This window comes from Candoia aspera, chromosome 5 (assembly GCF_035149785.1).
Source record: "Candoia aspera isolate rCanAsp1 chromosome 5, rCanAsp1.hap2, whole genome shotgun sequence".
Classification (NCBI taxonomy): domain Eukaryota; kingdom Metazoa; phylum Chordata; class Lepidosauria; order Squamata; family Boidae; genus Candoia; species Candoia aspera.
In genome coordinates this window covers 109,334,628-109,350,983 of record NC_086157.1, presented here as the reverse complement: position 1 = coordinate 109,350,983, position 16,356 = coordinate 109,334,628, and positions in this window count along the sequence as shown.

Here is a 16,356-nt window from a genome sequence, read left to right as displayed (position 1 = left end):
GTGAAAAGGGCTAAGAAGGTGCCTCCAGCAGAGTAAATAAAAGCAATGAAATGATTTTAAAGAAACTGATGTGAGGGAATGCTGGAAGGAATATTTTAGAGATAAGAAGAGAGCGAGAGTGCTGGGTCAAAGGAAAGCATGGAGAGAAATAGCAAACAGTATTGTAAATTAGATTTACCTATATTTCTTTTCCTTTTGCTCATCTCAGGTTTTAAATTTCTTTTGCTTAACAGCTCTTACTCCTTTTCTGCATTTTGCATAATACTATTTATTCAGAATAGGAACAGTATGATGGATGTGCAGGCATGTATGATCTTTGACATCAGTCCCAGGAATGCATTTCAATGTGCTGCAGTAAACTTTCTCATCCAAAACAGGGCAGAACTTTATGACTGACTGACTGATCTTGTTCCAGAACTTTATTTCCCTGCCCTCTTGAACATGCAGGGTGGAGTGAGGGATGTACACTATGAATAGGCTGACTGTATTACCTTGAGACAAAAATGGGACATTGGAATGGCACAATGGGGCAGGGCTGGGCGTCGGGCTGGATCGGCAGGCGGGAACGTCTCCAGTTTTCTCAGGCAGGGAATCTTCGGATTCCTTCGTTTGCAAGAGGCAAGGCTGGGCCGGAGAGTCTAGTGAACGGTTGTCCCCGACAAGCCGTTCCTCCTCTGGCCGTGCTTTTGCGTTCTTTTCTTCCCACCGTTTCAAGGCAGGAGCCAATCCGCTCGCCCTTTGAACGCCGCCTATCAGCTGATCCTGTTTTTTTCTTTTTAGGTTTCCCGCCGGGTTGAGCTCTGCAGCTTTTCCCCCGCCATTTCTGCTGAGCTCCCCCTCCTTCCACTCAAAGTCAGACTGCCTTCCGAGAGGTTCGCGGGAACTTTCAAATTTTTAAGTAAGGTTTTTAAGAAAACGGGACAAAATGGACGTTTATATTAAAACGGCGGGACGGTCTGGAAATGTTAAAAAAACAGGACTGTCCCATTCAAAACGGGACGTATGGTCAGCCTAACTATGAACAGCAATTTAAAACAAACATTTTGGGGTAGTTAGACTTCCAAAAACATGCAGAGCCAAGAGGTATTATAGCTGCAAAGTAGCTTCTATTCAAGGGCAGGAGTTACAGTACATGAGGGAAATAGCAGGAGGCAACAGAAACCAAGAAGAAAATGACAAGGTAAGTTAATTGGGAACAATCCTTCATTTGCAGGAAAACATATTCTTTCTCCTCCCATCTATTGTGCAGTTGGTGGCACCACCTGAAGATGTGGAGTCCTCGGTGCTCTCTGAGCTCGGTTGCTTGCTTGCAGATGTTTCATTACCCAACTAGGGAACATCAGTGTCTGGTGATGTTCCCTTCTTGGGCAATGAAACATCTGCAAGCAAACAACCAAGCTCAGAGAGCACCGAGGACTCCACATTCTGCCCTGAGCTACAGATAGTCTCTTCTACTGCCACCTGAAGTTTCCTGTTGTTTCTTTAAGAAACCACTAAAACAAAATGGAAACCACACAATAGTTTGGATTCCTTCAAGGCTGGCTTCAGGTTTTACAGGAGGCCCTGAACAAATGTCATCTGGGCCAGCCCTACATTAGGAAAAGTTAGGATGGCTGGCAGAGTTAGGGAATGTCAAGGAGAGACTGGAAGACACAGCACTGGCCTGCCTTGTCTTCGTGTGCTGTGGAGAATGCTGCCCCGTCACCAATGTTGAAGCGATGGAGTTTTTAAATGTTAATAAAAGAATTCCAAGCAGCTAACAGCAATCTCGCAGAGTAGAAGCGTGAACCAAAGAAGAAAGAGGACTTGCACATCAAGCTTAATTATGTTCAGAAATAAATTCAGTCTTCACACAGCAGTTAGATGAAGAAAAGTAGAGGCGGCTTACTTTTATTCAGTAGATCTGGATAAAGGTAGGTTCACAGTAGAAAGATACTGCATCACTGGTTCTTTGTGGACACTTTCTATGTGGAATGGAAAGTCTGCGTGCAAGCGAGGTGTTAGAGGGCGAGGCCTGCATTACGCAGCCCTCCTGCCTGCATGTCTGCCCATGAGGTAAAGATGGAGACGGTGAATCTCCCAGACTCAAGGAGGAGGAGGAAGAGGAAATCAGGTGACCCATGTGACTTCCCACAAGCACAACAGAGACACGCCTAGCAGACAAACCCTCTTATTATTCTCGTGAGACAATGCTGAGTTGACCCCTGATAATTCCAACATGAAGGAAGACTTTGTTGCCATTCCCATTAATCTTTAGGCATGGGATGGAATTGGGCATCAACTTACAGTATTTCTTGCCACCAGCAAGGAATGTCTTGAGCTCTGACAAGGCCCTTCCTTACAGTGATCAGACCCCTTGGCTCACATCTGGTGGTATTGGTGCTAGGAGCTACTGTATTTAAATTTCCCAAAACGTAGTGTCTCTCTCTGGAGCTATAAGGGAAATTAAAATGGTGATTTGTCAGTCTAGCTGACTGGCATGGATGTTAATGGTAGATTACGGCTACTTTATCTGGGCTGCAAAAATCTAGGTGACAATTCCAGTTGTCATCCAGAGTTTGGCAGCCCAGATAAGATAGGGTAGATGACTGCTACTGTTATCATCCTCATCATCACCATTATTATTTATTAAATCTATTTGCTGCTCAACTCCCAACAACTCTGGGCAGTACACAAGTAAAATGTTTTTTAAAAAACCAAAACAATAATATACAAAAATGGAAAATAGAAGATATCAAGGAGGACAAAAAAGACAGGAATGAAAAAGAAACGAACCCACTCAATCCAAAGGTGGCTTCAATCATGTTCACCAAAGGCTGGGCAAAGAACCAGGTCTTCAGGGCCCTTCAAAACACCGGCAGGGTGGAGTCGTCCGGATCTCAGGGGAACCTCATTCCAGAGTGCAGTCGCTGAAGGCATGTTTCTGGGGTCCCAATAGGTGGTACTGTGTAATCAAAGGGACCTGGACCTTATCAACCAGGCAGATAATATGGGAGACAGCCGGTTCCTCAAATAATCAGCCCCTATGCCATGCACGGCTTTATAGGTAACAACCAGCACCTTGAATCACACTCAGAAGCAGACTGCCAATCATTGCAGCTTGTGAAGCAGAGGTGTTATATGGGCATACCAAGGCATGGACATCACTGTATTCTGGACCAGTTGAGTAGTCTTCAAGGGCAGCCCCATGTAGAGCATGTTGCAGTAATCAAGTTCTAAGGTAAGGGCATGACTCAATCTAGGGGGGGCCCGCTTGGGCACATCTGCTCTAGGTTGCAATGGATTGACGTCAGGCCTATATTCGCTGAACCCCTGATGTTATTCCTTCTAATTTTCCCCTCTTAACTGCATTAACCCCAGTATTTCACTGAAGATTGTTTCAGAAGGATTTCAGATCTTCTGGTGCAGCCATGCAAGGAAGTGCAGTAGGAAGACAAATGTGGAGAATCTATTTCCAGAAGAGATCTCACTCATGGTTCTCAGAAAACAAAATAAGCTGTCTTCAGAATGTTCAACAAAATATCCACAGTGCCTTAAATATATAAATTCATTTTTCTACAAAGCAATCAAAAATTGGATTACTACATTTATTTTTGCATTTAAAATAATAATGTGCCCAGAACCCCTATTGGATTTATGATAGTGAGATTATAAATCAAGCTAATCGTGGTTCAGTATGCTATTTCTTTAAATGTGTTATAAATGCAATCAGTCTCACCTAAGAATCTTTAAATAAAGTTTATTATTGATTTTAAGAAAAGGCTGGTCACAGCAAAATAATGGAAGTAGGAAGTAGGATGTGATTACAAACCAAAGGAGGTGATGAACTGAGGTCAGGGCATGCTCTACCCTTTGAGCAGTGGGAAGCAGCTGACTCAGGCAGTGGATGATGGGTGCAGGAAGCAGTAATGATACCCCTTTAGTATTTCTCTGAAATTCCCAAATTTTTCCATTTTCCCTGAAAGACATTCTAGCAATGAAATGTTCTCATTCCACGTCTAAGTTGGATGGCCAGCTTAACTGCCTTCTCCCAATGTATAGCAAGCAATGCCCCAGAATACATTGCCTTGCACTTCTTGGATAAGCAGAGATTTGACTGCAAAGTAATGTTTACCATTTTATTACATTACATTGGTATATTAATTAGGGCAGCAATGCATTTATTACAACTAATAAATTTTAAAAAATCATGGCTTCAAATCAGACTGTCTCGCTATAGATTGCTTGTGCTATGTTCAACTGTGTTTAACATTTCTGCCTTTTCATTTGTCAAAGGAGAAAAAATGTTTTTGCCTGTCCACCACTTTCATTTTTCTCACTTGATTATGGTCAACCCAGGGGCATCAATAATAGAAATAATATTTCATGCTGCATTCATTAATTTGCCTATTATTTACCCCCGAGACAACAAAAATGTCAATAAACATTGATGTTTCTGCCAGCGTTTGGTTCCTTTTAACAAGCTATTCTCTGAGCTCTTAAATTATTTCCTTTAATAGATGAGTTCCCATCTGTCAGGACCAATTCCATTATGAAATTAATTAATCTAACTGATGTGGACAATTGAGTTAGATATAGTTTGGGCAAAAAAAGCAACAGCCCAAACCATTGTACTTTACTGATTATATTTGAAACACCTCCTCTCCACGTGAGTCTGGAAGGAGGCAAATAAGAAAAAGAGTGAAGTTAATGCTAGTTTTTAAAGACTTGCTTGAAGGCATATAAATATATTTTGTATCTCAATTATTATCAGTGAGCTTTAAAGGGAGAAAGAAAAGAGGAGCTTAGCAGAGAGAGCAAAGCCAGTCTCAAATACTGTGCTGCTGGAAAAGAAGAATAAGATAATGCCTCCCATTCCATGTACATTAGATGTTGGTTGAGACAATGTCCTCCCTAACATCTGAAGATAGCAAGCAAACAGGGAAGCATAGCGTAAGCCACATAATTGCTCCTCCTACAGCTTGGTGTCACCTCTGAGTATCTACTGCCAAAACAATAATGCCCCTCTTTCTAACAATAGGGCTGGCCTTGGGAGGGAAGGAAGTACTGTAAGTAGGTCAGCTTTATCAATAAGAAGGGCTTTAATGAGCCAAGATGGAGGTATTAATGAAAGGGGAAAGCTGTTTTCGGCACGTTTGGTTTTACTTGAATGTCTGGTATCTTAAAACGGGTTAACACAACATCTAAAATGAAATAACAGATGCCTGTGTTGTCTCCATCAGGTCGCTGAAAGTTTTGTGTCTCTAGGCGTCTACCCTCATTGCTATAAATCCATGTCGATTTAACCGAGAAGGCCTCCTCATTTTGACCTTTCTATTCTTTAATTCTTTGCAAAGCACTAACTTGACTTGCGATTTTCTTCATTTTTGTAGACCTCAAAATGCTGGGAAGCACAGAGAACATCATGAATCAATCAGTACTTTTTCCAAATGATTAACAGGAGCACGTGAAGAATGCGATTCCATTAGCATCTTGCTTCAGGCCATTTTCGTTCCTGGAACAACCAAAATTCCGTCACCCTCATTCCACATAAAAGGGTAAAAATAATAAGTAGTTAGAACCTTCTTCAGACGTTAAATGCATTTGTTTGTTCATTTGTTAGATTTATATCCCGTCTTTCCTCCAAGATCTGAAGGTGGCTCTGCCTTCATTTTATATCCTAACAACAACCTTGTGAGATAGGCTGAGGTGAAGAAAAAGCCACATAGCAACTTTCAGTTGCTGAGGGTAGATTTGAACCAGGGTTTCCCCAGTCTTAGTTCAACACCTTAACCACTACACCACATCAGCTCTTGTCTGATTGTCTGAAATAAAATTAGGATGGCTGCTACTGAGGGATGCTTCCTAGCTGCAAAAACACAATTGCTCCTGCATTTAAAAGCTTCCTTCAAGCTGTGATAATGGAATTATAGCATATCCATGTTTTTGAAACCAAACATTTTCCTGAATAGCTGTAATCATGGTTCCATGTCGCTGGTGTAAAACGACTGGGGAGAGGAGAAATATTCTAAACTTTGCTTATAGTTGGGCACCAGGAACTGGATGATGAAGCTTTGGTTGTAAACAGAGAGCAAATGGTTGTCTTGAGTCCAGTAGCAAGGATTCAGCAGGACAAAGGACTGCACTTATGGTCTCCAGAACCACAGTAACACAAAGAAGAAATCTATCTTTGCTCTGGTTTAAAAAAAAAAAACAGAATGAGTAATTAATTGACTTGGCTTCCTAAACTAGCTAACATTGTGATCTTAAACTCATTCTGAATTCATACAAAGACCTCATGTAGACTTGCCCTAATTCTACTGAATTCCCAAAGAATCCTGGGAATTATAGTTTGGTGAGAGTACTGCAAATTTGTAGAAATGCCTAGCATTTCATGAAGGATGCCTTGTGCAAAGGGAATGACTATTTACAGTTAGGTCATATACCTTAAATAAGATATATCAATTCAACAGCATCCACTGGAAAAGTGTGTCAAAATTGGCAAGATGGCAAACATCATGATGTAAACCTTGTCTGTTTGGAATGTGTGTGCAACATTGATGCATGTACAAAAGGTGTGGGCTTCCATTGTGAACTCCATCCACCATGTTCTTGATTCTGAACGTGACTCCCTGCCAGATATCACTGCATAAATTAAACCTTCCTTCCTTCCAGATAGTAATAGGTTCATACTTTTACAAAGAGTTCATGTACTCCTGTTTAATTTCAGTGCTAGCTTTGCTTCTTCCTAATGCAGCATGATTTCTCATCTATTGGCAGAAATAATGAAGCAAACGGGTCTTAAAAAGATTCTGTGGAAAGCAGCAAGGCAGTTCTGGCTGTAATAATATTACATTTGAGTAAGGCAGAACTAAGACTGCTTATTTTTGATGAGTTAATGTATCTCTCTACACACCTGCAGGTAAAGGAGATCTTAAAGTAAGAGGTTCATGGAGTGTTGTCATGTCAGCTTTGAAATATCTGGAAGCATTTGCCGTATCTGTTCTTTCCAAGGAGAGTGACATCTAGAAAACCCACCAGAGGTGTGAATGAAAGCTAACAGCTTTTAGTGCACTTCACCAACATTATGTAATCATAATTACCTTGCAGGTCAACACAGCAGGAACAATTCTAAGCAGATTTTCTCTTAGATGCTCTGGACTTCCTTTTCTGAGAGGGAAATCCATAGAAAAGGCTCTTCCCGGGCTACAAAAGAAAGCTCTAATGCAGTGTTTCTCAACCTTAGTAACTTTAAGTTGTGTGGACTTCAACTCCTAGAATTCCCCAGCCATCAATGCTGGCTGAGGAGTTCTGGGAGCTGAAGTCCACACATCTTAAAGTTGCTAAGGTTGAGAAACACCGCTCTAATGATATTATTACAACATGCACCCCAGTGAGGCCTTGGGTCTGCTCAATCCCCAGCTTTCTTGTTCCATTTCCTTTGCATTAATAAATATGGAATAGAAAAATTAGAAAGAAGTTAAGGAAGTTGCCGTTCCTCCAGGGCAGTGCCTGGGGCACGCATGTGGTGACCATATTTTCTTGGAAAAAAATGAAGGACAAATTGAAAAAGGGGCAAATCTGAAAGAGGCTCATAAGGATAAAAAAAAACAATTATGTTTATAACTTTTTTTTATAAAGGAAAATTCAAGAGCAAAATCAAGAAAAACTTTTTTAAAGAATCGTATTCCCATAAAAAATCTAAAAGCAAACAGTATATATAAATTTATTTATGTATAGTCATATACTGTTATTTACGTATACTTATATGCTGTTCATGCAAGAAGACAATTCAGTTAGCGTATTTTTCACATAAATGTGAAAGACTGCAATAAATGGTACCACTTGCACGGTAAAAGTTAAATGACGAAAAATAAAGGACAAAAGGTTTTGATAAATAAATAAATCTAAAGGACAGCTTTCTGAAATAAAGGACTGTCCTTTATAATAAAGGACGGAGGGCCATTCCAAGTCTCCTGCCTATTTTCCCTGCAGGACTTTCAAGACTGCATATAGTATATTCTTATTCTTTCTTTCTTTTCTATTTTTCCTTTTCTAGACTTTCTATCTTTTTTCTTTTCTTTTAGTTTGTATTAGTTTTGTCTTTTTAACTGTAAGGTTTAATTGTTGTTGTTTATTCGTTTAGTCGCCTCCGACTCTTCGTGACTTCATGGACCAGCCCACGCCAGAGCTTCCTGTCAGTCATCAACACCCCCAGCTCCCCCAGGGACGAGTCCGTCACCTCTAGAATATCATCCATCCACCTTGCCCTTGGTCGGCCCCTCTTCCTTTTGCCTTCCACTCTCCCTAGCATCAGCATCTTCTCCAGGGTGTCCTGTCTTCTCATTATGTGGCCAGAGTATTTCAGTTTTGCCTTTAATATCGTTCCCTCAAGTGAGCAGTCTGGCTTTATTTCTTGGAGGAAAGGTTTAATTAGATTACCGTATTTTAAAAAAAAGGATTTTCAAGACTGCTATCCGTCCTTCGAGGTAGCGCAGGTCAGGCAACTGGCTCTTCCAGAAACATTGCAGCTCTTCATTATGGAATGATTCTGTCATGAGTAAGGATGGCGAGCAGGGGGCTCCCACCCAGACTGTCAAGCGCATGCGTAGCACTGAGGAACTGTTCAGCCATTCAAAGAGACACAGATCGGGACCGCCTTAACCTTTGGGGTTTATATGGCTGGGTTTTCCCACGCTTCCTCAGTTTGTTAGGATTCTTGTTAAGTACTAGTAATAAATATTAGAGACCAAGTCATTGTCTCAGTGTGTTTCCTGGTAGTTAGGACAGATTCTGCCCTAACAGAACCATGAAAGCCTGGCAGTGTTTCCCCTTCCCATAAAGCCAGAGAGTCAAGGGTTTCACTCTCATGCTGTTTTCCGGGGCTTGACTCATGTTTTGCGAACACTCTCCGCATTCCTTTCCTAAATTCAGCTCTGTGGTTCTCTACACCTTAGCTGGCCCTGTTTTTCATTACTCAGAACACCAGACTTTGGTCTGCTGGGTTGATATGTAATATTTTTTATCCAGATCATGGCTGGGGTGATATAACCTAGGAAACCACACTCCAGGTCCCTTCCCTTAAATCAGTGTTTTTCAAACTTGGCAACTTTAAGATGTGTGGACTTCAACTGCCAGAATTCCCCAGCCACCAGATTCCTTGTTTTTCATTTTCTTCTTTCTCTCATTCAGTCTTTTCTTGTTTGCTTCTCTTCCTTCCTCTCTTGATGGCCTGATGCTACTCTGAAGCAGCATCCTTCATGGAGCATCAGTTCAAGAGTCCTGAACTGTATCAACTGGCCAAACAGGCTCTGGGGCCGCTGGGAGACCTTTTGGGGTCAGGCCAAAGTGGGTGTCAAGGCAGAGGGCAATCAAGGAAGCAAGATTCACACAGACTTCCTTTAATTAAGGACTTTAGATGCCAAGACTTCAGCAAAGGATCGTTACCTTGTCGTGGTGCTGGAGCTTGAGCACCTCAATGATGCCATGAGCTAAACCGTGAAGGGCCACCCAAGACGGGAAGGTCATGACAGAGAGGTCAGACTAAATGCGATCCCTGGGGAAGGTAATGGCAACCCACCTCAGTATTCTTGCCGTGAAAACTAAATGGATCAGTACAACCAGAGATATGTCGGTATACCATCGGAAGATGAGACCCCCAGGTCGGAAGATGGTCAAAATGCTACTGGGGAGGAACAGAGGATGAGCTCAACTAGCCCCAGACGTGATGACGCAGCTAGCTCAAAGCCGAAAGGACGGCTAGCGGCCGACGGTGCTGGTGGTGAACGGCGAATCCGATGTTCTAAGGATCAACATACCATCGGAACCTGGAATGTAAGATCTATGAGCCAGGGCAAATTGGATGTGGTTATTGGTGAGATGTCAAGATTAAAGATAGACATTCTGGGCGTCAGTGAACTGAAATGGACTGGAATGGGCCACTTCACATCAAATGACCACCAGATCTACTACTGTGGACAAGAGGACCACAGAAGAAATGGAGTAGCCTTCATAATTAATAGTAAAGTGGCTAAAGCAGTGCTTGGATACAACCCAAAAAATGATAGAATGATCTCAATTCGAATTCAGGGCAAGCCATCTAACATCACAGTGATCCAAATATACGCCCCAACCACAAATGCTGAAGAAGCTGAAGTAGAGCAGTTCTATGAGGATCTGCAGCACCTACTGGACAACACGCCTAAAAGAGATGTTATTTTCATCACAGGAGACTGGAATGCTAAGGTGGGCAGTCAAATGACACCTCGAATTACAGGTAAGTATGGCCTGGGAGAACAAAACGAAGCAGGACACAGGCTGATAGAATTTTGCCAAGACAATTCACTCTGCATAACAAACACTCTCTTCCAACAACCTAAGAGACGGCTTTATACATGGACTTCACCAGATGGACAACACCGAAATCAGATTGATTACATCCTTTGCAGCCAAAGGTGGCGGACATCTGTACAGTCGGTAAAAACAAGGCCTGGAGCTGACTGTAGTTCAGATCACGAACTTCTTCTTGCACAATTTAGGATCAGACTAAAGAGATTAGGGAAGACCCACAGATCAGCTAGATATGAGCTCACTAATATTCCTAAGGAATATGCAGTGGAGGTGAAGAATAGATTTAAGGGACTGGACTTAGTAGATAGGGTCCCGGAAGAACTCTGGACAGAAGTTGGCAGCATTGTTCAGGAGGCGGCAACAAAATACATCCCAAAGAAAGAGAAAACCAAGAAGGCAAAATGGCTGTCTGCTGAGACACTAGAAGTAGCCCAAGAAAGAAGGAAAGCAAAAGGCAACAGTGATAGGGGGAGATATGCCCAATTAAATGCAAAATTCCAGAGCTTAGCCAGAAGAGATAAGGAATTATTTTTAAACAAGCAATGCGCGGAAGTGGAAGAAGACAATAGAATAGGAAGGACAAGAGACCTCTTCCAGAAAATTAGAAACATTGGAGGTAAATTCCAGGCAAAAATGGGTATGATCAAAAACAAAGATGGCAAGGACCTAACAGAAGAAGAAGAGATCAAGAAAAGGTGGCAAGAATATACAGAAAACCTGTATAGGAAGGATAACAATATCGGGGATAGCTTTGACAGTGTGGTCGGTGAGCTAGAGCCAGACATCCTGAAGAGTGAGGTTGAATGGGCCTTAAGAAGCATTGCTAATAACAAGGCAGCAGGAGATGATGGCATCCCAGCCGAACTGTTCAAAATCTTGCAAGATGATGCTGTCAAGGTAATGCATGCTATATGCCAGCAAATTTGGAAAACACAAGAATGGCCATCAGACTGGAAAAAATCAACTTATATCCCCATACCAAAAAAGGGAAACACTAAAGAATGTTCAAACTATCGAACAGTGGCACTCATTTCACATGCCAGTAAGGTAATGCTCAAGATCCTGCAAGGTAGACTTCAGCAATTCATGGAGCGAGAATTACCAGATGTACAAGCTGGGTTTAGAAAAGGCAGAGGAACTAGAGACCAAATTGCCAATATCCGCTGGATAATGGAAAAAGCCAGGGAGTTTCAGAAAAACATCTATTTCTGTTTTATTGACTATTCTAAAGCCTTTGACTGTGTGGACCATAACAAATTGTGGCAAGTTCTTAGTGGTATGGGGATACCAAGTCATCTTGTATGCCTCCTGAAGAATCTGTATAACGACCAAGTAGCAATAGTAAGAACAGACCACGGAACAACAGACTGGTTTAAGATTGGGAAAGGAGTACGGCAGGGCTGTATACTCTCACCCTACCTATTCAACTTGTATGCAGAACACATCATGCGACAAGCTGGCCTTGAGGAATCCAAGGCTGGAGTTAAAATCTCTGGAAGAAACATTAACAATCTCAGATATGCAGATGATACCACTTTGATGGCTGAAAGTGAAGAGGAACTGAGGAGCCTTATGATGAAGGTGAAAGAAGAAAGTGCAAAAGCTGGTTTGCAGCTAAACCTCAAAAAAACCAAGATTATGGCAACCAGCTTGATTGATAACTGGCAAATAGAGGGAGAAAATGTAGAAGCAGTGAAAGACTTTGTATTCCTAGGTGCAAAGATTACTGCAGATGCTGACTGCATTCAGGAAATCAGAAGACGCTTAATCCTTGGAAGAAGAGCAATGACAAATCTCGATAAAATAGTTAAGAGCAGAGACATCACACTGACAACAAAGGCCCGCATAGTTAAAGCAATGGTGTTCCCTGTAGTAACATATGGCTGCGAGAGCTGGACCATAAGGAAGGCTGAGCGAAGGAAGATGGATGCTTTTGAACTGTGGTGTTGGAGGAAAATTCTGAGAGTGCCTTGGACTGCAAGAAGATCCAACCAGTCCATCCTCCAGGAAATAAAGCCAGACTGCTCACTTGAGGGAATGATATTAAAGGCAAAACTGAAATACTTTGGCCACATCATGAGAAGACAGGACACCCTGGAGAAGATGCTGATGCTAGGGAGAGTGGAAGGCAAAAGGAAGAGGGGCCGACCAAGGGCAAGATGGATGGATGATATTCTAGAGGTGACGGACTCGTCCCTGGGGGAGCTGGGGGTGTTGACGACTGACAGGAAGCTCTGGGGTGGGCTGGTCCATGAAGTCACGAAGAGTCGGAAGCGACTAAACGAATAAACAACAAAAGATGCCAAGAATTAGTGTCATGTTCATCGTTTCAATGTTCTGTAACATCGTAACGTTTCACATGTCACTTTTCTAACCCGTGTTTGCGGGTTGGAAATTTCCAGCCGTGCCAGGCTGTAATCTTCTTACTGCAACTGTGGAATGTATGTTTGGGTTAGTGACTCTGTTCAAGGTTACTTTCTCAGGCCGATGTGGATAACGGTTGCTAACACCTGGGAGGGGGTGGTTGCTAGGAGGGAGGAAGGGCGGGGCTGGTTTGAAGCGAGGGTTTTTAGTTTGTATTTGGCGCGCTTTTGCTCATTCTCAGCTTTCTTTGTATTTGCATACTATTCCTTTAATAAATCAGTTATCTTTAAGCCCGAGCTTGTGAGACTGAGTATTTGGGTTTAGGCAATCGTTACAATTAGGGCTAAGAGTACAGAATCTTGGAAACTGATTCTTAGGAACCCTCCCTTATGAATGAGTTAATTAAGTCAGGGTGTCTTTGAGGCTTTTGAATCTCCTTTTCCAGGAATGTTTGAATGACAGGAAATGACAGGTGGATTAGGTAAATGGTCCACTTCTGCAGATTGCTTGTGTTTAAAGGTACCTTCCCTCCCTCCCTCCTACCCTTCCCTTAATGTCATATATCAAGCCACCATGCCACCACTGCCACACCACTTCACCTCCTGGAGTGTTGTTCATAGTGCATCTGTGTGGCATCAAGCACCATGACCTTGTTAGACATTACCCTCAGGACCTGCAAAAGATTGCTGAGGATTGCAGGAAATAACTGAGGGCTGAAAATTTGAGACCTCTAAGCTGTACTAAAATAAGAACACATTTTCTCCTCTTTCCTGCCTTCTAATGGAGTTGTATATTCTTGTATATGATTAGAGTCTGTGATAGAACTAGATCTTATACACACCATAATGGGAAAAGTGCATTTTCCTCCCTCCCTTCTAGTTTTCTTGTCCAGATAACCCCAAATGTATCTGATAGTCTAATTCCCTGACAGTCTAGCCCAGTGTTTCTCAACCTTGGCAAGTTTAAGATGGGTGGACTTCAACTCCCAGAATTCCCCAGCCAGAATTCCCCAGCCATCCCCCATGGCTGGCTGGGGAATTCTGGGAGTTGAAATCCACCCATCTTACAACTCGCCCAGATTGAGAAACACTGGGCTAGCTTAACAGTGTTTCCAAAACTCCTTCTACAAGTTATCTTATGGTAGTTATAAACTATGGACATAACTATGTTAGTCCCAGCTTCTTCTTTCTCCTGCTATTTTGTTTAATATTCTTCCTGATGAAGAATTCTGAAGACCTCAAAAGGTGTCTGTCTTATCCTGTAATACCCAGTTCCCAAACCGAATGCAAGACAGTGGTAGCCATTCACCTCAGGTTTTAGTTAAAATAAGATTCCTCCATTCCTCACTTCTCAGCCCTGCATAAAAGTCTGAATACAGAAGTAGTTCAGACATAGTGCAGATTTATTACTTGTAAAGTAATAGAAAATCCGTCTCACATTAGATTCCATCAGTATGTAAGTTCCCCAAGAAAACCAATTACGTAAAACTGATTGCAAGCCGTTCGCTGGGGTAGAAAATTTAATCCACTTGGACTTTAGCAGAACTTCTTGCTGCATGTCTCTAATACAGGATTTCTTGCAGAAATTCAGAGCATGAAAACAGCTCTGTGTCCAAACCAAATCCTCTGTATCTCTTTGAAAGAAATGGAGGCTATATGTCTGTGTGCGCAGGCAACCTTTAATATAGCATCTGGCCCAACTCAAATGTGGAACTGAGGTTCATTTCTGCATTCAAGGTCATTCTGCACAAAACTGTCAGAGGTTTGCATATTTTAGGGAAATAATCCTCTACATTTATGACATATTGTTTGCTGGTAAGGGAGATAGGGATGGGGAAGAATCCAGGTAAGAGCCTTTTCTACAGTATGCTGTAACTTTCCCATGTTTTCTTGTCTTCTGGTACGAAAAACAAAAATGGAAAAGCCAGGAGAGACAAAATAATGCTACAACCTTTTCATTGTTAGTGTTATTTTGTCTGGAAGCATCCTAAAACGTTATTCAACTGCATACAGTATGTTATGCTTTTGTGTGATGTGCTTTTGGCTTACCGTGTGTTCTGAAATCAGCCAGTTGTAAATTATTCAGTAAACTATGGTTAGGCAAACAGTGGCTTAAATCAAGGTCCCAGAATAAGAATTATACCTATTTATCTCTTCCCAGAGAAAAAGCAAGAACAGCTATGTTGACCATGGGGAAGCAAAATCCATTTGGATACCATATTTGTCAGATTTGTAGTATGTTAATTCAACGCTACAAATGCTTTCCTCAATTGATAAATACAGATTATGTTGAACCAATCCTACATTTCCTAGATACTTGCTTCTGTCTTTTTATCCCTAAAGTAGGTAAACCTTGAGTTTGCCAAGTTTCTTCAGCTTGATGTTCTTCAGACATATTGGACTACAACTCCCTTTATCCCCGCCCTTAGGCAGGGATGTTTTCTTCTTCTTGCCTTTCTGTAAAGCTACTTGTATTCACTACTGAAACTGGATGTAAAGAATCAATAAGAATTGATAATAACAATAAATATTAATGTGTGTATGAGATGTATGTACTGGATGAACTTCCCTGCAAAAAGAATTTGGTAACCTATCTGGTCTTTGCTTTAATAATTACTGTAGGGAAGCCAACCCCATTTGTAAGAGGGAAAGGGAATGATAGTTCTTGAGCTACTGCTGGACTACAGTTCCTATCATCCTTGATGGATCCTTGCGGACTAGCAGTTCCCCTCCCCAATCTTCACCACAGATGGTCACATCTATGCATTTTGCCTTTAAACATAGAGATGTGAGAACAATTGGGAAGATTAGCTCCATTCTTGTCAGGCTCCGAAGACGAAGATGTGGGTATCTTGAGCAGAAAATATTAGCATAGATTAAAAGCATCGCCAAAGAGCCAAAAGGAAGGTCATAGTACATAAGACAGTACTGCAAACAAGGGGGGAAAAAAAAACAGAAAAATAAATTTGGAGGGCATGTAGACACTCATTCTGCATTCCGCATGTCAGGTACAAATGTAAAATACCCACTATCTAAAAGGCTGTCGTCTGTAACTGTGTCTCATTTAACTCCTGTCTTCCATTCACAACAGCCACACATGCATACAAATGGCGTAAAAGAGAGACTTACGGATGCTCTGAATGTCATGTATGAATATGCCCCAGGTAGAAATAGGCTGCCTTTCAGGACTGCAATCAAGCACAGATTCATGGGCAATCATACTGACTGATCTCAGGAGGATTAAGTAGGTTTAACTCTGCTGACTTTCATCCAAAAAGTATAATTAAGCCCCACAGCAGTTTTTTTCCATCTATTTTTGCATCACTGATGACCCTTTGTTACGTTTTTGGTAAAGTCTTTGATCTTAACCTTCAGCATGCGTATAATAAGTAACAATTGGATATATGCAAGTAGATGGATTTATACATATAGATGGATTTATACACTGTGATAGCCCAGCATTTTTTTAAAGCCTGGTCCATGAAAGGAATCACAAGCCATCTTCCCACCAAAGGCAGAGCACCTTCTATAGTTTTTTTTTCTCACTGCTCAGTTGAAAGTGCTCTCCACCCACCCCTGAGCTGGCAAAAAAACTACAACTTCATGAAATTTGGTATCCCTATTGCCAATTCCTATTCTCTCTCTGTTGTCTCTGTTCCCACTC